The following is a 20,337-nucleotide window of genomic DNA, read 5'->3' as shown; positions in this document are numbered from 1 at the left end:
TGGTTTGAGTAATGCATGTGTATAGCAAACAGGAGGTAGAAAATATTCAGAGGGGCTTTTGGGTGGGTGTAAAATCTATTTACTCTAATTTAGATGGAATAAATACTTCCTTTCATATTTTGGGGTTCATTTTATTCAACAAGATACTGTGTTTCCTTCAGGAATCAGTCATCTGTGCACAATTAAACTTCTCCTTACACAGTCTCTAATTGTATCAGGCCAATGCTACACTATATATTTAAAGGGTATTTAATACACATGGCTTCCCCAGCAAAGCAATGGCAAGAACATGGTAGAGGAAGAGCCCGGAAACACCAGCTTTTTAAATCTTTTTCATCTTTTCCAATTTCTGAGCAAATCCCCTGCATAACGTTTGTTTTGGGATCCTCAAAATAAGTGCATAGGAGTGCAGTCAGAGGACAAGGAGATGGCCATGCTATGATGAAAAGACACGCAGGTTTGAAAATAGTGCAGAAGACAGTATTTCAGAAGTGTTTCTGTTTCTCCATCTTAAGTGCTGCAGCGGTATAAAATATGCACCTGTTTTAATTTTTCCTTATGCACAGTTGTGTTAATACAAGAAGCGCCCTGATGAATCAGATCAAATCTCTACCTCATCTAAGGTTACTGAGTTCATAATAGTTTGCTGTCATTATTTATTTTCCTAATTTATGGAGCCTAAAATTGCAACAATTAGTATGTGCAAATCTGCAACATCTTCATGGTTAAAAGGGAGTCCATTTACTTGTAAAGATTGGGAACCACTGGTCTAGAAGGTCATGGAAAAACTGCAGGGGAGGGAAATTGCTTCTTGTGCTCTTTCAAAAGTAAACAACAGCAGCAAATTCAATATCTGTGTACAAGCTAATAAACTATTAGACTCTGGAAAAGCCTCCAGAGATGCCACTGACGAGATTTATTTTTCTTCTGAAAATTAATTAGTATATTTAATTTAAGTTTTCAAAATCAATATATTGTTTCAGATACACAGTTTAATTCAAATAAAGCAGACACAAAATTCATAATACTGTATAAAAATGTAGCATACCAGACTAATAGAAGCAAAATATGTGCAGACAGGCCTATAAAGCTTACAAACAATGTGTATAATCTCCAAAATCAGTTTTCTAAAACATGCAGAGAGACAACTTATTTTCTTTGGCAACACAATGAGCTCCACCTAGTTCAGGCTCAACCACATCTACTAAATCCGGCACAAGAGGACAAGACTTAGAAATAAAATGGGCAGTAAGAATTTGACAAAACATAACAAGAATAATCAAGAGCACACTCACTTTCTCTTAAACAGATGTTACTTATATGAAGTGCTAATTTTAAGAAGAGCTGGTATACGGTATAAAAGAGTACTTAAATTTTTGTGACATTTATTTGTTTAATTAATAATTCATATCCCTCATCATAAAAAATCCTTTCAGATACACTCTCGTGGTTGTTAGTGATGAATTGTTTGTTTGTTTGTTTGAGAGCCAGATAGTCACTTTAGTCATCCTTTTCTAGGCTTCATTTGTCATCTTACACTGCCTGTTTCTCCAAGTATATTTGGGTAGCTTGCCCTAATCCTGGAGGGTACCACATCAGACCTTCACCATTATCAAAACTGTAGTCATACCATCAACAGGCTGTTCACACCATCGTAAGAACTAGATCTTGTTATCTGCTCACCCTTCATCCTTTTTAGTCTTCTGAATATTAAAGGGAAGAAGACGCCCATGAAAGCCAGCTGTCACACAGATGCCTGGATTCAAGGGCCAAAAAAACACACTGAAGTTTTAAACTGAAAACAAAACCAGAGCAGCACTTGGTTTTTTTTTTGCTATGGAAACATGTCTCTGTTTACAAAGGTCTTCATTTATGGATGCTCTAGAAAGCTGTTGGAAGTGACAATTTTAGGATATTTATAAAGAGAAACAACAACTCTGACTGAATTTAAATCTATATTGCTCACATGTTTTTAAACCAGTAGTGGAGAAAAATGGGGAACAGGGAATTGGTCTGATCAAGTCCAAGTAATGTATTGTGCATTTTGCCATATGAGGGATAATATGAGCTTTGGATAATATGAGCTGGCTTAGTTCCAAAGCTTGTTTTTTTGGAGATTAATGACTACTAGAGAGAAATGTCTTTCAGAGCCCAGTTTGACCCAAAATATATTTCTATTTTGACTTTCATGTGAGAGTCACTTCTCTCTGCCAAGTACAGCACCCAGGACCAGGGACAAGAACAGCTCTTGACCATTCAGAGTATTGGACACAGACACACATTAGCTTGCCGTTACAGCCTGGCTAAGTATTGTGAATGTCTTGGTAACAAACAAGAGAGCATGACAAGTTGCTGCCATGCAATACAAGTATAATATAATGAAATCTTTCTAGGACACAGCTGGCTGCAAAATTAAGTCCTTTTGCCATTTTTCACAATGAATACAGACAAGTAGTCACATTTTAAGACACTTATTATGTATTTTGGAACTTAATTTAGATAGAAACCACCTTTCACATGACATTTTCAATGCAATCACATTATCGTAGGTCTGCCTACGAATGAGAAGCAGAATATTAGGAACAGTTTGAAAGAAACTGGTATAAAGTCTAATCATTACCACTACGTTAGTGTCATTTTTTGTATTTAACATATTACTCTGAAAGCAGCTGGGCTGAATTACTATTTTTGGAGTGTAGTAGAGCTGATCCATAAACCTACTGGAGCACTCAAGGCTTCTAGTATGAGTGAGCCAAGGGGATGCAGTTTCGGGGTATTCTGAAACACAAAGAAGGTAAGCAAAATCTGAGGGAATTTACTGCTTACAATTTGCAAAAAGGAAGCATAAAGTAGTGAGTGAATTCTCAGTCTGCATATCTATGCACATGCTCTTTTGTCATAGGTATGCTGGTATGTCTCCCTTTCTCTCCCACCCCTGTCTCACACATAGTAACAGCAGACAGACAGCCAAAGCTTCATGTTGATCAAATTTCCTTAGTACAAGCAAGCATGAAAGGAAGAGGAGGGAGGAAAGTCCATTGCTGGACACTGTTTACAATATTAGCTGGCATCAAACAGGTTCCGCAGGTAGCAGTCTTAACTGCAGTGATTATACTAAGAAAACAGAAGGCTGATGGTTGCATATTGGATGGGGAATTATGTCCGACAGAAAGAAGAATGCAGTTTTCAGCATCACTATCCACAGATACAAGAAATAAACAGCAATCTAATAAGTAAGTGCCAGCGATATAATTCTTAGCAACTTAAATGCTGACAGAGCCTGAATCAGAGCCAATATATTACTAGCTTTATTCAGGGCCAGAGGTAGACATTATCTGAAACACATGGCCATGCTAATCCATGATTCTTTGTCTCTTGTTAACCTCTAGCTGAAGGAGATGCTTGAAGAGGCATCACATTTAGTATTTCACTCACCACTTACATTTAGCAGTCAATGAAGTGGTAAATGAAATGGAACAGGGACTGAGAAATGCTGGTCACGATGGCATTACATCACACATCTGCTTCAGCTAGATGTCACCACGAGACAAGGGAAAGAGACACGGATCGGTGATGGCCATCAAATTTAAGTAATTTCCTAGTTTAGCTCTTACTGTGAAAATAAAAATAAACCACTACTTCATGTGGCTGTATTCTTCACTATGCAAACCTTTTCCTGTTCTCTCCCTGCTGCAGTAACCATGTGCGGTTTTTCAAAACTGCTCTAAAAATAAGTTATAATCATTGCCACTAAGGCTAAAATAAATTCTGATTTTTGTAGAAGAGTATTATCAGGTCCACAAAACTCTAAAAATTGCTTGCGGATCTAATAAGGTTGATACCAGGTCTACTTTGCATATTGTAGTTAAACCATAGTGCCATGTGAATAGAAGCAAACCTAGGTTTACATGCTCCCACATCTTTCTTTGGCACAGCTGCAAGGAGGAGATCAGAAGAATCTGCTTGTTAATAAAGTACTAACCAGATTTCATCATTACATCCAAACTGGGTAAGGTACTTTAGAGTTTGTAGATTACAATTTATTTGTAGATTACAAGCCAAACTTAAGTCTCACTAGCAGAGAACTGGAAAGCAGTCAAAGGCCTTGGTTTAGATATAATACTAGACTTGCATAGAATGACATATGCAAGTTGAGGGGTCATGTGTTCCCTCCTACTCTGGTGTTAATAGTTAAGTCCAAACGCAAAGCTGAAGTTAACCTATGCTCTGGGAGAAGAAATATTATGGTGTTTTATGTAGGCTTACACAAAATGTAAATGTTGTCTTCATACAATATATGCAAATGTTTTCTGAGGTCCCAGGCCCCGTTTTGACCACAGGCAGGGGTACAATATACCTGCTGCACCCCCATATCTTGAGCCATTCATTGTACCACTCCAAGACATAGGCACTATTAATCTAACCCTTTAAGTGACAAGCACTTGAAAAACTAGCCCTGCCTCTGTTCAGATGGTACTGCCATCTTATCACCACCAAGTCTTGTCACAAACCATACACATCTAAACTGTTTTGGGAATCAAAGCAGAATAATTCATTTGGTTCAAGAGACACAGTTTGTTTCTCTGTAAACTCAATTTCATGTCGCTGGGGAAGGGGAGCATGTGTCTCAGTTCAAGTACTTCAAAGGCAGTCCTGTCACCCGTTTTAAGTGCATTTTGTACACAATGTACTAGAGCTCCTCACCAAAAAGCCATTACTTGGGAAGTGCAAAGCCTATATTAATTACTTCTATGGCAATCTAGGCAGGAAACTATTCCAGATAGCACTCTTCTATTACACTTAACAGGAATTCCACTTGCAATGCATTAAACAAAGTCCAGTGTTGTTTCACAACAGGCCTTTCCATCTTTAAACCTAATGTCAGAATTTCCTAGAAACAACAGTTCCCAACTCTGTCCACAACATGAAGAAAATGCCAAAAATAACTACTCTTTTCTAAATAGTCTTCTCAACCTACGCCACGCACAGGACTTGTGAGACACAGGGCTGCCCATGTATTTTTCTGCCTGTTCCACTGCTTTCTGACTCTGAAATTATCAGCAAACCAACATGTTCTATAATCATACTGATTTACATAAATGCTGTTTAATATAAACACCCCTCCTGAGATCCTGAGGGGACCAATTTGTAAAAGAAAAATTATATAAACAGATATTTTACCAAATCAAGAGTAAGCTTGTAAAACCTCTTTATAAGAACAGCTTTTAGAAATAATACATGTGAGATGGATACACGAGAAACTGCCATGTTGGAAGAGAGGCAAAAGGCTCTGAAACAAACCCTTAAGCACAGTTTCGGTTTCCCCTAAATGGATCAGAGATAGGCTGGGGATTTAGAAAGCTAGCTGTGAGGAGTATGCCAAATGCTTTTGCAAATATGCAAAATTAAAAAGAAATAACAGCTTTTAAAAAGTGTAGCTGCACTCTCTGAGCATTAAATATAGGGAAGCATAAATTTAGCCTTCTGCATAGACATTGGTAGGAGAAAGGAGGCTTTCTGAATAATGGAGAATCTAGTGCAGGCTTTCACCATATATTGGTTGTAAACAAAATACAATGGTACCTCTGGTTACGTACTGAATTCGTTCCGGAGGTCCGTTCTTAACCTGAAGCACCACTTTAGCTAATGAGGCCTCCCACTGCTGCCGCCGCATGATTTCTGTTCTCATCCTGAAGCAAAGTTCTTAACCCAAGGTACTATTTCTGGGTTAGCGGAGTCTGTAACGTAAAGCGTATGTAACCCGAGGTACCACTGTATGGGCACATCCACAGCCTCCTGCAGGATACCTTCTCCTTCATTAAGCACAGCCTGTGAAAGACAAGGTGGCTAAGGGAAATGGGTTGTTGTACAATGTGGCTGCAATGTGCATACTAAAGCTGCAGTTCAACAACTTTCGCAATGCTGCAGGCAATTCCCAGGATATGCCTCTTGGCTCGCACACAGCTTCCTGCATTGTCTCCAATTCAAGCCAGCCAAAAGAAGTAGCTGCAGCATGCATCTTGAGAAGAGTGTTCCAGGATTCCATTCAATGTTGCAGAGGCTGGTGAAGGGCAAGTCTTGGCTCATGTAATTTAACCATTTCTCACTGCCACCCTAGTGATTTTCTATTGGTTATCTCATCCAGAGCTTGTGGAAAGGGGATTAAGATCAACCCATTCAGTACATAGCTTTCTCAGCAGATGGTGGAGAAAAGAATCTCAATAGCATGTTGCAGGAAGAAGAAAAGCCCTGTTCTCTTGGCAAGTTTTCCCCAGTATTTGTTCTCAAGAAAGCAAATGTATTGATTCAACATTTTGCAAATGAAATTGTACCTTCTCAGAATGGCTGGAACACAGCTTAATCCTAATCATTCTTATTTGTATAAAGCTCAGCTCTTCTCCTTGAACCTGAACAACTACTTTATAAAGCTTAAGTCTAGCACACACTTAACAGTCAGAAAGAACTGATCCAATAAAAAATTACAGCTCGCTCCATTATTTTGTGCTTCAGAAGCAAGAGCCAAAAATCTTATGTCCATATTTATTTTGGGGATGTTCACTTGATTAGGTACTAACGTATACTGGTTGGGGGAGAGGGAGAAATGGCTTCAATTAGAAGTGCATACAAATATACATATTTTTTCTATTACCCTTGCTGGTACCTTTCCCGGGAAAATCAGAGGCTCACTATGTCAGGTTCCTACTGGAAGACCGGACAAACGCTAGAACATGAGCGGTGGCAAAGTTTTTATCGGTGGTTGCCAAAACCAATGATCCCTATCTTTTGAACAAAATGCTTGTTTAACCTGGAGGTAGGCTATATGAATTGTGCATTGCTTTGTAATGATTGGTGGGGTCTCTGGACCGTAATAAAGATTGATTTGATTTGATATTTTTTCTATGAGGCTCTTGCAGAAGTGCACTTACTATATCTGTGGCATATATGTACAATCCTCTCTCCCAAAATGAGGTAAGTGAAACTGTTCCCTCCTACCACACTGTAAGGAGCAGAAGCTAGATTTGATTGGCTGGCCCTTGAGTCAATCATGAAACTAGCACCCCTCTTTTCAGAATTGCTTTCCAAGAGTTTAAAAACATTAAGACTTCTTCTTCAAGGAGTGCCACGTACTTATTCACATGAAGATGCAAAAGTACTTGAGAGTAAGAGAAAAAACAAGCAAGCATTCCATCTGACCTGAAGCATGGGAGAAAGAGGTAAAAAGAGACGATCTGCATTCAATCTGGAGGCTGTACATGTATTGCTTAAGGACCAAAGGTAAGGAATTGTGGTAGGCACAGACTCTAGGAAAACCCTCATCACAGCAGGAAGACTCTCTGCTTGCAGGTAAATCTGCATGACGCCTACAGTAAATGAAATGGTTGAAATACATTGCTTAGAAGGATTGATGAAACCAATCTTCCACAACACTAGCATGACTCAAATATGCAGCAGGCACCATCTGATTCTAAGCAACCTAAAGCATTGTAGCCAACAAATACCAAATATTCCACATCAGTTTTGTTTCTCAGTTGCTGTTTGCAGTAAAACACATGGCCCTCACTTTGTAAGAAAGCATCATAGTTTTCACTTGTGCTCACCAAGCCAAAAACTTCCACTCTGCTTTGCTGGGTCAGTAATTACTCTCAAGAATCCATCACTTTGTGGTATTTTTACATGGAAATACATAATTTTGCCACCTCTTTGGCTTGTACAGAAAAGCAGAAGGAAAGAGAAGAATGAAAAACCATGTATGGAATATGTTATCTGTATGAGACCTACAAAGAACTTCTCTCTCTCAGGATTTTCTTGCCTTCTTGGACTTTATTTCTTACTCCCTGAACTGTACTACATCCCAGTTCCTACAGAAAGCTACCACTAGGGCTGTAGTAAAAATTCAGTTGGGCTTGACTTTAAATTGAATTAAATTAAAATTTCAATTCTTAACTGAGATTTGACAGAAAATATATCAAAATGCTTAGTCAACTTATTAAAATCCTGGAAGCCACAAAGAAGGCAGTATGGAAATCATACCTTTAAGTGCCAGATTTAAAATGCGGTTCTTGCAAAATTAAAGGCTTTTGCCTCCAGTCAGCTGTAAAGCAGTGAGATTATAATACCTTCTGGCAACTTAGAAAGTTGTACACATGCAAGCCTCTTAAGCAGAAGGTATGGTTTTTAGAAATGTATTATAGCCACTTGGCAACCGGAGCAAAATAATACAGTAATGCTTTTAGTTTCAGATCGACCGCCCCCCCCCCCAAAAATTTCCCATAGCTCACTATAAAGCACCCCTTTTTAAAAAATAATAATAATCTTGCTATATGCAAGCAGCTAGTTTGAAAACTAAATTTGACAATAAACAGATCCCCAGTGAATAGTGACAGCATTTCTGACACATGTTTTTAGGTACAGTATCACACTTACATTTCAATATGAGTGTCCCTTATTAATGGTGCTGCAAGCTGCTTATAAAGCACTCAGACTTTAAATGGGTCATTAACAATGTATGCATGTGCAGGAAGGTACTGGCAGCTGTAACAGTGGTACTTGCAGGCAGACCTCTACTTATTTAATAAGTCCAGTGCCGAGGGCCTTCTGGCAGTTCCCTCACTGTGAGAATTAAAGTTACAGGGAACCAGGCAGAGGGCCTTCTCGGTAGTGGCACCTGCCCTGTGGAATGCCCTCCCATCAGATGTCAAAGAAATAAACAACTACAGTATCAAACTTTTAGAAGACATCTGAAGGCAGCACTGTTTAGGGAAGCTTTTAATGAATCATTGTATTTTGATATTCTGCTGTAAGCCACTCAGATGGCTTATACCTCAGCCAGATGGCCAGGTATAAATAATAAAATTATCATTATCATCATCATCATCAACATTATAGCCCACTTTTTGCCATCAGTTTTTTGCATTTCCCTCTTCAGCTTATGTTTCTGCTATAGCTCATCCCTCCACAGCATATTATCACTATCCCTGCCCCGCCGTTTCCTAATCAGTTAAAGAAAACCTACATCATCATTTTCTCAGTTCTGTTTTTTAGGACCAGAGGTGGTAGGACTGGTTCACCTCCCATCCTATACCTTAAAGTGGTCATCCTATAAACCTAGTTGCTTTAACCAGTCAGCTATTGGCAACCCAAGCTGATTCTCACTCTCTCACGCTTTTGTATGGATGTGGAAAGTGCATTGATATTACTTTTCTTTTCTAAAAATGTTTCAACTGGTCTCTTCATAATTTAAATCACTCTTCAAGCAAAAACCAGTCCTACAACATTGCAGGCCAAAAGTTGACACTTCCAGAAGCTTTGCAGCAAAAATAAGGAGTGTACGATGGAAATACTTAGGCAACATTGAGCTACTGCTAGCCCCTCGCGGGAAGCTTTAAAAGATTCTTTATTGTGCAGCTGAAATAACCAAAAAGATGTCAGCTGATCTGAACGTAAAGCTCATATTAAAAAGAGATGTATCAAAAGTTGTAATGATTCAATTGCAATTGATAGCTTTAAAAGATTCCAAATGCCTTATATAATTAATCCCATGGAACATTTTAAGGGAGTCATTGGAAATCTTTTCCAAAAATGCCTGTCCAGCAGACATTTTCCATAGTATCAAAGCAAAGGGGGGGGGGTTAAAAGAGGGGGAAGATAGAGAGTAATAAAACATCTGATAACACTGGCCATCTTTCTTATTGGAACTGAAAGACATTGTTCCCATGAGGCTTTGAAAGAGAGATTGGTCACTAGCAATGCAAAGTACTTCCAGCAGGTTTTCTTAGTGCTTGTTGGCTAAAAACAAGCATTCACCTAGCACATCTGGGTTTGTTTATAGATCTTTATAACGCCCTACTTCAGCTTAAATTTCCCCTTAAAGCATTTTTAATGAATCCAAGTGGCATTTAGCATCAGCTCACATTAATGATCTAGAACTTCTCAGTAATTTCCAGTGAATATTTAAATTTAAGCAACAATTACTATAAAATTATTCAGTAGTAAGCATCCAGAAAGGTGACATTAGCAGTTTTGTAGAAAACTGAGGAAGCATTAGTGTATTTCATATTTCTGGTAATAAATGTCAAAATTACAACAAAAAAGCAGAAAACCTCAAATATTTTAGATTCTTAATATGCACACAAGATCACAAATGAGCTTATAAATTCAATTAAATGCCATATTTTTATTTATCATCATCATCACCATTGTTATTTTTTAAATTGATACACTGTTCCTCATCAAGAGACCAAAGGGTGGTTTACAACATCAAACACAAAATTCATTTGCAACAAATAAAAAAATGCTTCCAAGATGTCAAGTGCACCTCTCCACTAAAGCATGAGAGCTCATGTTGTAGTTGCAGCCATCAGAGCACGCCAGACAGACAGTGGTGCACTATGGTTGCTGCTACTGCTTTGTTTGTTGTTCCATTTCTCTCATGAGAAAGAAACAGAGTGAAAGGACAATAAGGATGTAGGGAAACCATTATAATTGTTCTGGTTTCAGTAGAATTCAGTGGTTGCTACTGAGTATTCCTCTTTGGGGATGGGGGGAACCACATAAGGTAGCAGCTAGCAAAAGGAGAAGGCTAGGTAACCACTGCCATAGTGTTTGTTTTAAAGGAACCTCTGTTTGCTAATGCTCTGATGCAGCAGGAAGAGAAGCTGAAAGATGTTTGGAACCTAAAGTCCAAACGGCATGGAATAGTAGTAGAAACAGCTCTAAACCCCATATAATTGCTGTCGCAGGAACTGCATCATTGATGACATTTGCCTCTATATATTAAGGTTTAGACTTGATAACAAATGACATAAAGATACACACTCGTGTGATTTTATCCTGAGAGAGAAGTAACAAAAACCTCTCTGGCCAAATCTGTTATTAGTACTGGGAAGTTTCATCTGCTATGGTTCACTTCATATTACTTCTCAGCAACTGAAAAACTTGTGATCATGTACATAAAAGATTACCTAACCCACAAAGACTTTCTCTAAATCCATGCACAGATACCAGAAAACACAGAAATGGGAGTGGAAATGCAACAATAAAGACCTGGAACCAGTCAGGTTTTGTGTGTTAATTTGGAGAATCTATTTCACATTTCTTCTGGGATCCAAGACAGTTTCAATACAGTATAAGGTTATTAAGGGTATTATCATGTTTGAGGACACAGCTAAGTTTCATCTTAAAGGCTAGTTAAATATTTCTTCACACTCTAGAAAGCCTTCGGCTTTTAGACCTAGTCATGAAACACCTAACCAAAACAGTCTTGGACAAATGACCCCTGTAGATCTAAGTTCTCTTTCCCAACTACTATTAAATCAATTAAGTTGTGGTTATTCAGAAGTATGATGCAGTGTGTGTAACTCACACTTCTGGGCTTCATTCTCATCCCTGAAGTTTCAGAAGTCTACCCAGCAACTTCATCCCGTTTCACAGGGATAGCCAATGTACTGTCCTCCAGATGCTGTTGGACTACAACTCCCAACATCCCTGATCATCAGGCATGCTTGAAGTGTAGTCTAACATCTGGAGGGTGCCACATGGGCTATCCCTGCTTTAGATATTTCCAAGTGACTTTAAGAACACAACAGAGTTTGCTTATGCTCATTGTGTGTATGTATGTTTGTGTGTGTCATACATATCTGCTTCCCCGAGCAATTCTCCTAGAGTTTCTACTGGAAACACACCTCCCTATTCCAAGACAATTTATTTTAAACTCTTCAGCTTCTAGTCATGTTCCAGACTCCTCTCTCTCTCTCTCAATTCTTCAGTGCCATGAATGCTTTCAGCACCATCATTAACACCAACATTCCAAATAAATGTAACAGACAGGAGTGGTGTGCCAGCAGTTCCATCTCCTGACCTGGTTGCATTCCAGCAGTTTAAAGTAAGCTAAATAGTGGGAATTGCTTAAATCATATTTCCCACTGTGACAGCTTTAAAATTCTATTTCAAGCACCCAGAGTCAGCCTTAGGCAGTTTTGTCACCCAGGAGGAATATTAAAATGCTGGTGCCACCCTTATGGGGTCTTGCCACTCTTCTGCAGACCTTCTTCTGCTACCCATTGCCTGGCGCCACAGCTTGATGACAGACCCTTAAAGGCCCTCTTAAATCTCTTCTAGAACTAAGAAAGCCCTCTCTGTGCTATGGTCCTCTGTTCCACTCAGTGATTCTAAGATGATTCCCCTTCAGAACTAACTTTCCCCAGAAAAGAACATAATCCAGAACTACAAGTGAAAGAGACAGCTCTCCATGAACTAACAATATTTGAGCTTACTACCAGGTTCACTGTGAAAAAGGGGAAAGCACATTATCAAAGACACAGCTGAAGGCATGCAACTCCTCTTCCCACTGCCCTCCTCTCTTGAGTCTGGATGTTCAGGTCTAACACAAGGACCTCAGTGCTGGTTTTGCGTATAAGCTAAACAAGCTATAGCTTAGGGTTCCACTCTCTTGGCCCCCCCCCCAAAAAAAAAAATTTAAAGGAAAAAATCCTGTATGTACATTTCCAAAATATAAGATAAATAAAATAAAATAAAACCTACATACAGCAAGTGTTTTGTGTTGTTTAGGCTCCTATGATGTCCGTCTGCTAGCCTGCTCCCTAAAATATCACTGGTTTGCTCATTTCAATATATAGGGTGCCTACATTCTGCATGGACTGGTTGCATGGCAAAATGTAGCAAAGGACAGCTGGACATATAAAGGGCCCCATTACCTTCAATAGCTTAGGGCTTCATCAAACCTGAATCCAGCTCTGAACAGGGCGGAGCCCGAATGTGCTGCTGTTCAACAGAAGCATGAGTGGGAGAGGAGCAAGGTCCCATGATTTCAGTAGTGTGAAACAGCATACTGTATGATCACCTTTAAACCTTGTCTGATCATTTAACTATGGTTTAAAATAATGTGGACCATAATGAAGAAGCTCAACGATCTCTCCAAAATGGATGAATGGAAAACACAGTTCAATGTATGTGTAAAGTGATGCAAACTGGGGCAAGAAATCCTAACCACATATAAACTGATGGGGTCTGAGCTTGTGGTGATTGTCTAGGAAAGGATTCCTGGGGTATTGGTAGATTGCTCAATGAACCACAGACCCCGTGTGCAGCAGGTGCTGAGGACGGGGGGGCGGCGGCGGGAGGAATTGCCAAAACTGTAATGCTTTTCTAGATATCTTTGGTGGGACACCACTTGGAATACTGTATGCAGTTCCGGTCAGAAGGAAAGGCAACCTAAATGATCAGGGGACTAAGCAACTCCTCTATGAGGAAAGATGAGTGTGGGAGATACAACAGAGGTTTATAATGATGCATGGTGTGGAGAAATATAGGTTTTTCTACTTCTGTTGTAGTTACTGGAACTTGGGATCATCTATTGAACCTAAATGGTGGGAGATTCAGGGCAGACAAAAAGAAGTATTTCTTCATACAGCACATAGTTAAAACTATGGAATTCACCACAAAATGTGATTCTAGCTATCTTTATTCAAAAGCAAGTCCCACTGAATTTAATTTAGATTACAATTGTAGCCTTAAGTGGCTTTAAAGAAGACTCAATAAATTTACAGAAGATGAAGCTACTTATCAGTGGCTATTAATCATGATGGCTATATGCTACCTACAGAATCAGAATGCCTCTGAATACAAATCACTGTCTTCAAAGATAGCCTCACATATAACACATTGCAGAAGAATATTGTAGCCTATGGTGCAGAAAGCAGCTGACAGACCACAGAGAATTAAAAAGAACACACTTCCCTCGTCTCTTTGCTGACAGACGTCATCATACAGGGTGACAAAGTTACTAATATTTACTCAGTTTTACTAGGACTAGACTATTTAAAAATAAAGCTAGAGTAATTCAGAACACCACCAACAATAATAAAAACTGGCCAATAAACTTCTAGTCCAGCCACAACCCAAATATTAGTAATATTATCTTTCTTGAGGGGCCTGGGAAATGACAAGCTGTGTGTTTTGTGTCATCCTAAAGAAGAATTCTACTAAAGTACCCTGGGATGGAAATTCAAGGAAGTGCTTGTTTTCCACAACAGAACTGTCAGTATCCACAATGTTGTACTTGACAAATAGTAGTATCTTCTCTCTCAGTCACTCTGTAAAGACATCTCCCACCACTCTAAACCTGTAAGAACAGGCCAAGGTTTTCCAAATGTAAAATAGATGTACTCTTAACCGGCAGCTTTTAAAAGAGCATACATTTTACAGAGAAATAAGGAATTCAGGCAATTACAAATGACAGTTGACCACATGGCTGAATCCTCTCCATCTGCAGTCAGCGTGGGAACCAGTGTTGGTAAGGAAACTGCAGCAGATAATGTCCAGCAGCTGTCAACAGGCTGGCACGCAAGCAAGTCCTGAACATAGAAGGGGAGGGGGTTGGCAGCTGTGGAGCCAGTCTAAGGCTCCAGGGTGCCAAAGCAGCATCTGTTAACTGAGCTGTGACTTAGTTCAATGGAGTATGCTGAAGGGCCTTGTTCAGGCACTTCATTTATCCATCTCCTGCTTGTATATTCTAGTACAAAAATATGATACACAGAAAGTTTGGGAAGTAAGAGAGGCTTAACCTTCATTTCCTAGTAAAACCTGTTATTAATATTATTATTGTGTGCCCAAATTATCCCCGATTAATTCCAAGTGATAAATTGATACTAGGTGAAAGAGCTTGTGAATGAATGCACTACAGCTGCAGTGGGCAATAAACGATATCTGGTCCACTGAGGCTTTTCTTCTAGAAAAGCTTCCCCCACCTCCTTCTCCCTGAAATGACCTACTCATGGGTGAGTCACGACGCAGCAATGCAGGTCTACACAGGATGGCAGAGAAGCCTTAGCAGAACAGATGTGGCCTCCAGCCCTGAGATTGTTTATCCTTGCACAAGAGATATGTGCATCTGCACACACCTTCATCTGGTATCCACATAACAGAAACAATATTGGTTTCTTTAATCTGTCCACAAAATACTTTATTCTGTACAAAAAGTTCTGAACAATTTGGCACAGTTGCTTCACTGACCTCTAATATTGTAGAAAGCTATTGCTGTTTACGTTGAGCCCTTCAGTTCTACTAGAGTTGAGGTGGGAAAAAGAACTAACAGTTTTTTAATCTATTTACTTTATGAGTCACTTTTCTGCTTCACAACAGCTGCAAAGCACCCGGGATCTACCTTTATATAGCTCGGCATCTTCCAATTCTAACAGAAGCAACTTATGAGACACATAAACAAGCTTACACCAGAATTCCATCTCATAAGGAGGAACTGTTTCTTCTAAAGAGGACATCAGTTTAAAATAGCCCAGGGTGCTGCACGCCAAGGCTGAGGTATGTAGCAGAACAGCACTAGGATGGCAGAAGGAATAGAAGACCTTGGGAGTTGGAAGAAGGAGCACTAGAATAGCAAAGGTGGGCATTTGTGATTCAGATGCATTGGCAAACTTATAAGAATGGAGTACAAAGCTAACACATTTGACAGGCAGTAAAGTGCATATTAAAATATTGCCTGAGAACAGAACCCGAGTTTTGATGAGGAACAGGTGAACAATAAAAGCAGCAGTGATGAACCTTTACTGTTACTGCCAGTACTATATCTGGGTATCAGGCTTAGCTCAAGATGCTCTGTAAAGATCCTAGTAGGTTTCATTCCAACTCGCCTGAGAATCGTCAGCAGTTCCAAAATCCTCTCTTTGGCCCAGTTCAGACATCAGACTATGATTCAACAAGCAAGTTGCTGGTACACAGGTTTATCCTGCAGGTTTATCTCTCCTGAGCCTGATGCCATATGACATCACGTGGTGGTTAGGTGTGGGTGGTTTAAGCCTAGATGCGGCAAGCTTAATTAGGCCCTACAGCTGAAGTAAAGCTAAGATGCCTAGGGTTGCAACAAATGAAGAAGCTCTTTCAAAGAGGAAATTATCCTCCACAGAAATGACAAGACACATGCAGTAAGCAATTTTCAAGGATATTAAAGAGATGGTGTTTGCTGAAACATAACCAGGTGAGACCCCCAAGCATTCTTCCTAACCCACCAGCACCTTCTAATAGACAACATATATGGGGATTTTATTCTACTGGACATCTGACAGGATACTCATGTAGCCATGTTATTATATTATATGCTCCTGACCAAGATTATTATTGTGAATTACTTCAAAATGGAAGTTTCTGTGTTACAATCATAAAACATTTATCTCAACATGGAGGTTTTATGTGCAGTATTCATTTTTCATCTTGAGAGAAACATGAAAAGGATGTCCTTTCTTTTGATGTGGAACCCAGGAATACTCAGAAGACACAGCTCTGACCTTTACAAAAACAATTATTATTCTCTCTCATTCTTTTTCAGCACACACAAAGATGCATAGTGTGTTTCTTCAGGGAGAGATAATCTTCTTACTGACACATTGAGATGGCAACCAAGATAGGACACTATAACCTTAGAGTTAACAACAGTTTGAATGTTCCACAAATATTTTTAGTTCCTGCAAATACCCATTAAAATCCTAGCTTAATGGAGTTTCACTTGTAGTTCAGTGCACAAGGCAAATATAAAGAATTAAAATGAGTGATTATGGGGTAAAAGCTCTTTCTCTTCCCCATGACAATATTCCCATTGCTGAATAAAGTGAGTCATGGCAGACTGCTTATGTTCTTATAAAGAAACAAATACAAGAAAAGTGACATCACAACATTCCATAATTAATATTGAAAAGAAATTTCTCTTTCAAAAGTTTATCATCATAGGAATATAAAAACAGCCTGCTGGATCAGGCCAATGGCCCATCTAGCCCAAATGCAGTCACACCACTGATCTGCATAACAGCTTAATGTTTTTGGCTAATTGTGTATGATGGTGTCCTGGATAGGGGTGGAAGGTAGGGTTGAGTCTGAGGTGAAATGGGACACGCTGCCCCTGTGAAAACATCAATTACCTTGGTTGTGTGGTGGCAGCGGAGACTTCTGGCAAGATCATGAGAGATCTTGTTGGAAGCTGGTGCCAATGCCAGTGTCCTTTCCCCACCAATGGTGGAGATGGCAAGATGGTTGGGGTGCCCACAGAGATGCTGCCTCAGGGGTGTCTGCTGAATGCCAGCCGTGAGTCTAAGGCTGAGCAGAAGATCTGAAATCCAGGTGTATATGAATCAGGCAAGTCATCTTCACTGGACCCAAACAACCAATAGGAACAAGTCTCTTACCAGTGTTCTATGTTCTTTGCTACTACCCCTTCTGGTCAATGTTTCCTCAAGGAGCTCTGAGAGCCCAGTGTAAGACTAGGGATAGTTCTCACTCCATACTACTCTATGTGAGAGGATTTTACCTTTAGCTTTTCTTCAGGGATGGAGCCGAATCCTGCAGGTGCCATCGCACATTACTGGTCTGGAAGCCTTCCTCTATGCTCAGCATGCCAACTGCCACTTCCCTTGCTGCCTGACTTCTCATACACTCTCTCTCTCTTTAAAAAAAAAAAGACACTTTGCATCTATATGAAAAAGTAACCGCCAAGCTAAATAGAATCTTTGCAGTATACATAGGTTTACAGAATATTTGTATAAACATGTACACAAGCCTCAACTGTGTATATGGAAAAGTCCTCATCAATAAACAATATTGTGAATTAACATAGGTATAGACTGTTTCAGTTTACTCAATCTGTTGCATAATTTACTTCTAATATTTTATTGCATCAGTTACTTCTTGTTTCCAACATTCAGATTTCCTACGATTTTTCTTCCACAGAGGAACACATGTGAAAAATGTTAAATCTGAATGCAAGAAGTATGAGTATTTTGCATTCCAGCATAATACTCTTCACATGTATTTCTCTATGAATGAAAAAAGTTATACAGAATCAGTCCTAAAATACCTGTCCCAAACGAAGACTGTTCCAATATATCCCCTGCAAAGCAAATCTGACCAATCAGATTTTTTCCTTACTGAATTCTTTTGAAAACTGTACAAGACAGTGCAGAATGCATAAGGCTTAGATTTCCTTGCCAAGTACTTGCTATTTATTGCCTGTTTGATTGCATTATGGAGACTTAGTGAAGCCAAAGCCTATTTCTGGCATTTCCAAGGTACATTCCAGAATTGTTTAAGATGGAAGGACATCAAACTATAGTTCTGAGATAATTATCAAGCTCACTGCTGTATAATGTTTACGCATCCAGAGTAAACAATGCAACATAGCAAAGTTGTAGACACAGCTACATGATCAAGCCACAGAAACATAGGAAGGGTGAGGGAATCCATACTGTACATCTAACAACAAAAATAAAAAGAGGGTGTGTACATACCATACATCTAAAGCACATGGCTTCCCCCAAAGAATTCTGGGAACTGTAGTGCAATTCCCAGCATTCATAGCAAACTATTGTTCCTGTGATTGTTTGGGGGAAACAATATGCTTTTAATATATAGTGTACACATAATATGAAAGATTACAAAATAAAAGTTTATCTTATATTGTGGCAAAGATGCTATGCCCTTCATTTTTTAGATACAGGTTTGTATCTATCTAAGTTCTACTCAACACAGACCCACTAGAATTAATGGGCCTAAGTTAGTCATGTCCATTCATTTTAACAGATCTACATAGAGTACAACTGATAATAATATTGGCTACAGCTAATAATAATAATAATAAAATTTATTATTTATACCCTGCCCATCTGGCTGGGCTTCCCCAGCCACTCTGAGTGGCTTCCAAAAAAAATATTAATATACTGTAATACATCAAATATTAAAAGCTTCCCTAAACAGGGCTGCCTTCAGATGTCTTCTAAAAGTCTGGTAGTTGTTGTTCTCTTTGACATCTGGTGGGAGGGTGTTCCACAGGGAGGGCGCCACTACCGAGAAGGCCCTCTGCCTGGTTCACTTTGATGTGACTATCCAGTAAAACATACAGGAACACAGAAGTTCAAGTTAGCTATCATTACAAATAGCTGTTGATAAGAGTTGACAGCCATTCATTATTCTAACTTTTTTTTGTTTTTTTTTTCATTTGATTCTACAAAGAAAGCTGAGGATGGGGTGGTGCACTTCAGATCATGGCACTGCAGCAAATGTTGAATTAGGAGTGGTAATTTTTAGAAAAGGACATTATTTTTGGAGTGCTGTCATTTGTCACAGAGACTCTACCTATGCCTTATGCTCAATCTGTGGTATTATGCAATTTATTTGCTTCTGAGCCTCACTGTTTTGCCTTCTATAAAATGGATGCTGTGTTGTAGCTGCAAAGGAATGTCAAATGCGTGGCTTGGTGTTGGTCAAGTCACTGTCCCCATCCAGTCCAGTACTGTTTCCAAAAGCTGCCAGCCAAATACTTCTGAAAGCTTAAAAGAAGGAAATGTGAGTAACAGAACCCCTCAGCTTGCCCATCCTCAGAATTTGGCATTCAGATATGAAGTTGTAAGAAGTTTACTTTTGGGAGGCACCAACTGGCTCTTGTTTATATGTGTGATCAAGTCCTGTGACTGTCTATTTGTCTATTTGACTTCATTTGCAGCGCTGCATTTATTATCTGGTCCTGGTGTAACTCGGAAGGCTAGTATGTCAAATTGATCAGCATCCCATTAACCCAAGCTGAGCACTCTCGAGGACTGGGAATTACCCCAAGCATCAAAACAGACCTGTCCCTGAAAGATCTGAGTCATCATGGAATGAAACACACAGTACTTACGCAGATTCACGGAAATCTGGACAGTTTGCACTACACCATTTGTAAATACACCAGATTAACCCCACCAACATGTTTTTACTTTGCTTTCCTCCATCTACACTCAGCTGTTATCCTGCCTATGCTCTGAAGCAAGTACCTCGAGGTAGGGAAAGAAAAGCAAGGGGCTCAGAGTTTCATGAGCCTTCCTAATGTGTGCCACATTGTGGTGAGAGAAATGGTGTAGCAGCATGGTAAGATAAGCTCAAGAAATGCAGGAAATGAACTATTATTTTTTAATACAAAATCAAGCACTGGATTCAACTAAATGGTTGTGTTAGAGGGAGCCAGCACAATGAGTCCCACTAGCACAATGGGGCTTTCCCTCCCCCCAATTGGCTCTGGGGAGTCAGAAGAACTCCCTGAACAGTGTGTGGGAAAAGGAGAGAGGAGATTGTTCCATCTGTCAAGCAGAAATTCTTGAGCTAATGATCATGATAGCACAACACTAAATTCCTCCCCACGAGCAAAATTATTATTATTATTTTCATTTCTATACTTCTTTCTAATTTTAAGCAAAAAATTTCAAAGTGGTTTACAACCTACATTAAAACATAAAATAAAACAATCTGAAATAAAACTTTACTGAAGTCAAATATAAAGTATACATT

At 39.3% G+C, this 20,337-nt stretch overlaps 1 protein-coding gene and 1 long non-coding RNA gene across 16 annotated transcripts in view; one reads left to right on the top strand and one right to left on the bottom strand.

Annotated features, from left to right (window-relative positions):
* ST3GAL3 (ST3 beta-galactoside alpha-2,3-sialyltransferase 3) overlaps positions 1-20,337 on the bottom strand; it is a 184,752-nt gene that overhangs the window by 74,484 nt on the left and 89,931 nt on the right. The gene's annotated exons all lie outside the window — the stretch shown is intronic.
* Positions 15,233-17,636, top strand: LOC310847551. The gene is made up of 2 exons (XR_014565894.1): positions 15,233-16,009; positions 17,347-17,636. It is a non-coding gene; the product is annotated as an uncharacterized lncRNA (long non-coding RNA).

Source organism: Podarcis gaigeae, assembly GCF_964106915.1.
Source record: "Podarcis gaigeae genome assembly, chromosome: 6".
In the NCBI taxonomy this organism is placed as follows: Eukaryota; Metazoa; Chordata; class Lepidosauria; order Squamata; family Lacertidae; genus Podarcis; species Podarcis gaigeae.
The sequence above is the reverse complement of the archived record's forward strand: the minus strand, read 5'-3'. Positions and strand labels throughout refer to the sequence as shown.